Below are 8,017 nucleotides of genomic sequence, written 5' to 3'. Positions count from 1 at the left end.
AAGTTTACTGTAAATACTGAAATAGATTTCTTCTTTGGCAACTCATCGCTTGCTGATTTTAAAAAAAATGAACTGGAAAGGGATAATGTTCTGTTCTTAACTGGAGTAAAAAGTTCTGTAAAGTTTGGGTCTGAAATATTAGGTCTTTATGTAGAGATGGGGCTTCCTCCTCCTGCAAATCCATAGTGAACTTGCTTGTGAGATCTCAGCATGAAGAAATATACCATTTAATGTAATAGAGTAATTTCCCCGCCCCCTCCTTTATCTGGAAAATGAAATACAGTGCAGAAAAAAATATAGTTGAAAGCAAATCTTTAATTTAGCAACGTACTCAAATCCAAGTACTATAACTAATGCCTGTTATTTTAATAGCCAAACAATATAATCAGAAAATGTACATGGACATGTAGGTGGTATTTCAAATCTATGCACTAAAAGCACAGTTTGAAGACAACCCATCTAGCCCTATGAGGTTATTGTATGTTTGTTTGTATCCATATGAGGTCATTACATGGAAGGCAGACCACTCTGTCATGAATGTTCAGTATGTCATAAAAATAAACAAAAAAACCAAGCAAACCAATCCCATGTAGGCATGTTATACCACTCCTTTAGTAAAATTTTAACACTCATTTCTTCTATTTTTGTCTGTATCTGAGAGAAATCCTAACAAATAGAGGGGGAAAAAAGATCCTCTTCAATTCTGTGTCATGCATGTCCTTGGAAAAACAGGTAAATTTATAAAACTCAGATTGTTCTAAAAAGTTTCTGCACAAACCAGTCAAATTTCAATCTAGAATAACAGGTGATAATACAGCACCAATTGAAACTATGCTATAACAGAGCAGCTTCTATATTTGTCTTAAAGAAGTTTCTATCTTATTCAATTATCAGTTTTGGTTTCCTTTAAATTTTTGTCAGTTTTATATTTTTTTTAACTGGCTTTTATTTCCAGTATAAGATATTGTGTATAAATGGCAGTCGCACCATCTGCACCTCAATGACTGAAGTACAGACATGCTCCTTGGTCCAGAAGCAAATATTTTCTGTTTTGCCCCTCCCAATAATCATGTCCATGAAGGCAAGCTGTAAGAGGGATGGATGGATTGATTGTTTTCAGGCTTCAGAGGATAACCTTAAGTTCAGCCCAAGCTGATTTGAATCTTTCTCTATTGTCTTTCACCAGTATATCCACAAGTTTTCATCTAAGCCAAAGTACTGATGACTTAGATATCCAACTCCAATACTAAGATGTGGGGATAAACTCCTACCTTGTTACAAGCTTGTTTGTTTGCAAAGAATGTGGGCTACACTTGTGCATGTACATGCCTATATGCTAACAGCACAGTGAGATTGTGACGTTTATAGAAGTCCATCATTCTCTGATTTTTTTTTTGATTTTTTTGTTTGTTTGTTTTTACTTAAATATATTAGGAAATACCAGCAATAGTTGAAATGTTAACATCTAGCAATCTTCCATAAATGGCATATGTAACATGGATTTCTTACTAATGTCCATGAAAACCAAAGCTGGCATTTCTTGAAAGAACTTGTGGGAGCTAGATGCAAGTTATCTTAGCGTTCAAGCTGAGCACCTTGGCTCCTTTATGGTTTAGTTAGTTGTACTCTATTTGGAGGTTTATGTTATATGGACATGAAGGATTGGAATCAAACAGATGTTTAACAAAGACAGGTTTTCATTTCAGTGTGTGTGTATTTCTGGAGTGCATTTAGTAGAAATGCTTAACAGTGTGCCTTTGGTGGAGGGTGAGTGGGGGTGGGAAGATGTCTTTTTCCATTATAAAATCAAACAGGTTTGGCTATGGGACTTCTAAAGAAACATGAAATGCTTATCTAAACCTCAAGATTTGCTCACCATTGAAGTTCTTCATAAGTTAGATTTCTAGTAAAACTGTTGGATTTTAATATAATTTATTTCATTTTTGAAACATCGTGATTTGAGATGGTTAGTTTTATGAAATCGTTTCTGTCCTGTTCAGACAAATGTTGTTGTTTGTTGTTGTTATTACTGAAGCCATATCTTTTGTGGGAAGATGCTAGTTTTGATGAGATCTTCGTCAGGAAAGGTTTCGTATATCCTGCATAAAGTCCTGGACAATTCCAGAGAGTGACCCACACTAAATAGCCAATAGCTTAATGTCAAGGCAGCCAACAGTCCCAAGTCTGCAATTCTCCCACATCCCGGTGACTGCCTGAACTGCCAAAGCTGTGGCTGTTCAAGGAAAAGTATCACTTCTCCAGTGTAGGAGAGCCTTAATCTCATAAAGCTTTGTGAAATGGCAAGAATTCCATGCCCAGCTCTAATCACGAGTAACCATATCTAAATTTCCAATTTGTTGAAATCATTATTGAAAAAGTCACATTGAGGGCAATGTAATACCAAACACTTTATTACTTATGTTTGTTATTTACAGTATTTACATATTGCACATCAGCTGGAATGTTTTATACATGTATTGTAAAGAAAACTGATGGTAGTTTGTATGTGTATACAAAATCCACGCTCCACTGTCCCAAGGACCCGGGTTTACTCAGAACTGTCTTTTTGTATTTGTCATGCAATGTGTACTCCCAGGGTACAATGTGACCCCAACATAAGTTTGTTTTAACCAAACTTTAATTGCATAAGCATGAAAGAGATCAAGTGACAACCACTGCTGTAAAGCAGATTCTGTAAGAGTTCTGAATATACAAACATTCCTTGAAGTCTCAGAATTAAGCAATAAAACACTAATTTTCTTGGTAAAGGGTGTGTGTTTGTGTAGTTTTTGGCAGCAGTACACATCAAATGTGGAGTGTGTTTAAGTATGGATCATTAAGTACTACTGGTGGCTATACTACTATAAAGAATCTGCACACTGTTGACAACATAGAAAACACATGTTAAAAGAATTATGGGAAGTAGTCTGTCAATCTGCAAAAATAAATCTCTTGTTCACAATGGAATATGTTATAAAGGTATTAAGTTCTATTTCCCTGTTGGTTTCCAAGGCACTTTTCTTGGTTCTTGATGTTTCTTCTCTTTATGGTAATAACATCTGGTGGTTAAAAAATAGAAATAATTAGTTGTCTTTCATCATGTTTCACATTCCAAATGCATAACAAACTGCATGTGTCAATTGAATACAATCAGTAAATAAAATAGGTAATTTTTTTAATGGCTTACAGAAAATGTGGTAGTACATTTATGATTTCCTAATTAGGTTTACATCATTCAACTTACTTATTTAGTAGTTAGCATTAACTACAGTAGTAACGTAACAGTTTTGGAAAAGCATCAAACATCAGTGTAAGAAAAAAGAGGAGGTTTTTGATATCTCACCATTTCAAATTTGTTTATACTGGGGGGTTTTCCAAATAAAGACATTTCTAAATATGATAGAGTCAAAATGTGAATATATATCAGTAGTAATATTAACCCATTGGAGTTGTATGACCTAAAGTTTCAGTATCAATGAAGTTTTATTGGTATTCCCCTATAAATCTCATAGCAGAATCAGGAGTAAAGAGGATATTCTTGTTTGAGAGAGACTAATGTCAATAGTTAGACAATATAGTGGACTCAGAGGACAAGAATGGGTCTTTTAGCTGGAAATTGTGTTTGTTTGGTTGGTTTGTCTTTTGTTTTGTTTTGTTAAACAAGCTTCATGGTGTTAGCCTTCCCAAAACAACTTCTTGAAATCAAGTAATTAATAACTGGCAGTGAACGTATGATTCTTCTGGACATTTCTTTAGAGTCTAGATAGGTTCAATCTAAAAGTGGTTACAATTATGGAAACCTATCCTTAATTTCATAATGACATTTGACATTATAAAAGTTCAAAATGCTGTCACAAAAACAGTTTTGCAGGCAAGAAAGCAATACTAATGCATAGATAACTATGCATTTTAATAATTAACATTTCTTTAAAAGAAACAATGATACAATAAATTCCTTTAAAATTTTTTGCCAAATACCATAAATTCCTACATATTTCAGTATATCAGTACAAGTATATACAATGACACTCTTGTATCAGAATATGAAATGTAGTTTTGATTTGAACTCATCAGTTAAATAAATAAAAGCATTAAATTAATGAAAGAAATGTGGCCTCCATGACAAAGACCTTCTTTTTCTTTGCACAGTACCCATTATAATAGGGCCCTATTTTTTTTTTTTTAACTGGGACTTCAAGGTGCTACCATAATAACTAAAATAATAATTGTAAGAATCACTATAAATTGGTTTCATTATGGTTCGACAAATCCTAAATTAAGAAGCTGCCTTTTTCTAGTGGAATATGGTTCTTTTTAATTCTAATAAGTTATTTTAAGGGTCTGATTCAAAGAAATAGTTGAGCAAAAATCTCTTGTACTGCATCTTAGCGTAAATACACTAATTTACAGAAATTTTCAAACTAAACATGTTGCATCTTTTTAAAAATATACATTACACTAAGAATTTAAATAGTGCAATAATTCTGCTTTATTTTTCATTTAAATTGTTAATGTAAAACACAAGTACAGAATGGTATGCTGCTTACTAATTTAAATGGGCATAGACTAGGGTTCTCAGACTACATTTACTGGTATTTTTGTCTTTATCACAAACTTAAGGATTGCAGATTTTTCATGCTTAGGGAAGTCATGTTTTCATTCTTATTTCCCCCTCCCTTTTCAGAAATACATGTAATGCTCAAAAGTGGTTAGTAACTATTTTTCTGTTGTGTCACATTTCTGAATTAAGTTGTCCTACATATAACTACTACCATCAAATGACAGAATGACTGCACTCATATCCTCTTGGGAACCCTGAAAAGATCTGGCTGCAATACCTATTGGGAACGCAGGCAAACAAGTACTTGCTCTTCCATTCATCCTTTCTTAAATAATGCGAAAAAAAATGTCATGAGTCAGTGTAATGATTAAGATTTTTAAAAGCATGAATTAAGTAATTTAAGGATGCATTGTCAACATAACTAATTTGGTTCCATTATCTATGTAGGATGATGGTCTACATGGATAACCTTTCCTGTGGCAGATAGGACAAGGTTATTAAGAATGCCCCAGGATGAAGAAAATGTGTCTCATATTACAGTGCTCGTGGTAATTCTGCATCGGAATCCTAAAGATGCCTTTGGCAGTGGCCAAAAACCGTTTCCTGTCTGAAGGCTCAGAAGACCATCTTCCACTCAAAGATGCAGAAAAAGTCAAAAATGGAGGTGACGAAAGCTGCTGTATAGTAATTATGCTAAACAACCAGCAGAGAAAACTGATGGCAGATTACCTACTAGCAAGGAAGACTGAAGAACATATTATACCATTAACATGGGATGTACGTTGATGAGGTAGTTTCCAATTCAAGGCCAGCCCCCATTTTAAACATTTCTGAATGTTCTGAGGCTATGGATCTCAGCCTCTATTTTTCATCACCTCATCTTGGTGGTTGAATATGCCTAGGATGATGTGTCTTAACAGATGAGGCTACTAAGCCTTGGAGCAAATGAAGCTTTGTTGGTAGACAGATCATGCATATGAAATAACATTTTGTTCCTGATATTTAAAAAGTACAATCTTAACCCTCGACTTACTGGTAACCCTTTATTCATTAGTTTTACCAGTAAGTTGAGGGATACCAGTAAGTAACTAATGAATAAACAGTATTACTGGTAACCCTTGAGTTGCTGGTAAAAAGCTGAGTGACAATGACCACAAGTTGATCACTTTCACTATCCATTGCAAAGCTGGCAAGTCAGCCAGCAATGCAGTAGTCCTTGACGTTAGGAAGCTGACTTCTGTAAGCTCAGGAGACTTGTTCTTGAGGCCCTGAGAGACCATGATTTCACAGGGAGGGGAGTTCATGATGAGTGGTTGATCCTTAAGGAATCAATTCTGACCCATAGGAAAGGTGGTAAAAGGGCTCAACAAGCCCCTTGGCTCAACAGGGAGTTCATAGACCTCCTAAGTCTAAAAAGAGAGGCTTATAAAAGATGGAAGACAGGAAACACTAATAAGGACAAGTATTGTGCACTGGTCCTCACCTGCAGGGAGCAAACTAAGAAAGCCAAGGCTGCAACTGAACTCCACCTGGCTATATGAATCAAGGACAATAAAAAGTCCTTTAGATGTGTGGGAAGTCTAAAGAAAAACAAGGGCAACTTTGGACTCCTGCTAAACGAGCTGGGGCAGCTGACTGCTGGCACCCAGGAAAAAGCCAATCTGCTTAATGATTACTTTGCATCTGTTTTTCACCAGCCCAAAGGGACCACCCTGCCAAACATGATGCGGGATGACCAGGGTGAGGGGTGAATATATGCCCACCATGGCCGTTGATCTTGTGAGGGAACATCTTGAGAGGCTGGACCCCCACAAATCAGCTGGTCCGGATGAATTGCATCCAAGAGTGCTAAAGGAACTAGCAGACATCATAGCGCAGCCACTGGCAAGGATATGCGAGAACTCGTGCTCAGGGGAAGTACCTGAAGATTGGAAGAGGGCCAATGTGGTGCCCATCTTCAAGAAAGGGAGGAAAGAAGGCCTGGGAAACCACAGGTTAATCAGTTTGACCTCAAACCCGGGGAAGATTTTGGAAAAAATTATCAAAGAAACCATTCTTGACAGGCTAATAGAATGCAACATTCCGAGGCATAGCCAGCACGGGTTTGTTGCAGGTAGGCCTTGCCTGACCAATCTCATTTCCTTCTATGACCAGGTGACGTATCAGCTGGAAAAAAGGGAAGAGGTTGATGTCATATATTTGGATTTTAAAAAAGCCTTTGAACTGGTGTCTCATGATGTGTTCATGGAAAAATTGGGCAATTGCAGCCTCGACTACTCCACAGTCCGATGGCTGGGGAACTGGCTCCGAGGTCGAACCCAGAGAGTGGTAGTTGACGGAACCAAATCTACATGTCACTTGGTGATTAGTGGTGTCCCCCAAGGCTCCGTTCTCAGAACTGTACTCTTTAATGTCTTCATAAACAATCTGGACACTGGTGCCAGAAGTGGACTGGGTAAGTTTGCTGACAACAAACTTTAGGGAAGAGTGTCTGCACTTGAGGATAGGCTGGTGATACAGGCTGACCTTGATAGTCTTGCAGGGTGGCTGGATGAAAAACTCATAGCATTCAATACAGAGAAATGCAAGGTGCTCCACCTCAGGAATAAAATCCCATATCACACTTACAGGTTCAGCAATGCTACACTTGCTAACACCATGACTGAAAGAGACTTGGGGGTCATGACTGACCACAAGTTGAACATGAGCCACCAATGTGATACTGCAGCTGGCAAAGCGACCAAAACTCTGGCTTGCACTGATGCATCTCAAGCAAGGAGGATGTCATCCTCCTACTGTACTTGGCCTTGAGGAGACTGCAGCTGGAGTATTGCATCCAATTCTGGGGCTCCACAATTCAGGAAGGATGTGAAGAAGCTTGAGAGAGTCCAAAGGAGAGCCACGTGCATGATCAGAGGGCAAGAGAACAGGCCTTATGAAGACAGGCTGTGAGCCATGGGACTCTTCAGTCTGGAGACGCGCAGGCTCACGGGTGACTTGGTGGCAGCCTATAAGTGCATATGGGGTGTGCATCAGGATCTGGAGGAACACCTGTTCACCAGAGCACCACAAGGGATGACAAGATCCAATAGTCACAGACTCCCACAAGACCATTTTAGGCTAGACATAAGGAAAAACGTCTTTACTGTCTGAGCCCCCAAGTCCTAGAACAGACTTCCCCTAGAAGTGGTGCAAGCACCTACTCTGAGCACTTTTAAGAAACATTTGGATGCTTATCTTGCTGGAATCCTTTGACCCTAGCTGACTTCCTGCCCTTTGGGCAGGGGGCTGGACCCGATGACCTTACGAGGTCCCTTCCAGCCCTAATGTCTGAAATGTATTAAATAAAATAGTAACATGATAACATAAGCCACAAGTGTTTGCATTCTATTATCCTGAATGCTGTTTATTCATTAGTGCCCACAATTAACTTTGCAGTCTGGTGCTAAACTACAA

At 37.9% G+C, this 8,017-nt stretch overlaps 1 long non-coding RNA gene across 1 annotated transcript in view; it reads right to left on the bottom strand.

Moving 5' to 3' along the window:
* Positions 1–3,043: 3,043 nt before the first annotated feature.
* Positions 3,044–8,017, bottom strand: part of LOC102372310 — a 10,325-nt gene continuing 5,351 nt past the window's right edge. The window contains exon 3 of the long non-coding RNA XR_324161.1: positions 3,044–3,059. This is a non-coding gene — a long non-coding RNA (uncharacterized LOC102372310). The remainder of the gene's footprint in view (positions 3,060–8,017) is intronic.

The sequence above is a fragment of the Alligator sinensis genome, unplaced genomic scaffold, assembly GCF_000455745.1.
Source record: "Alligator sinensis unplaced genomic scaffold, ASM45574v1 scaffold244_2, whole genome shotgun sequence".
Lineage (NCBI taxonomy): Eukaryota > Metazoa > Chordata > Crocodylia > Alligatoridae > Alligator > Alligator sinensis.
The sequence above is the reverse complement of the archived record's forward strand: the minus strand, read 5'-3'. Positions and strand labels throughout refer to the sequence as shown.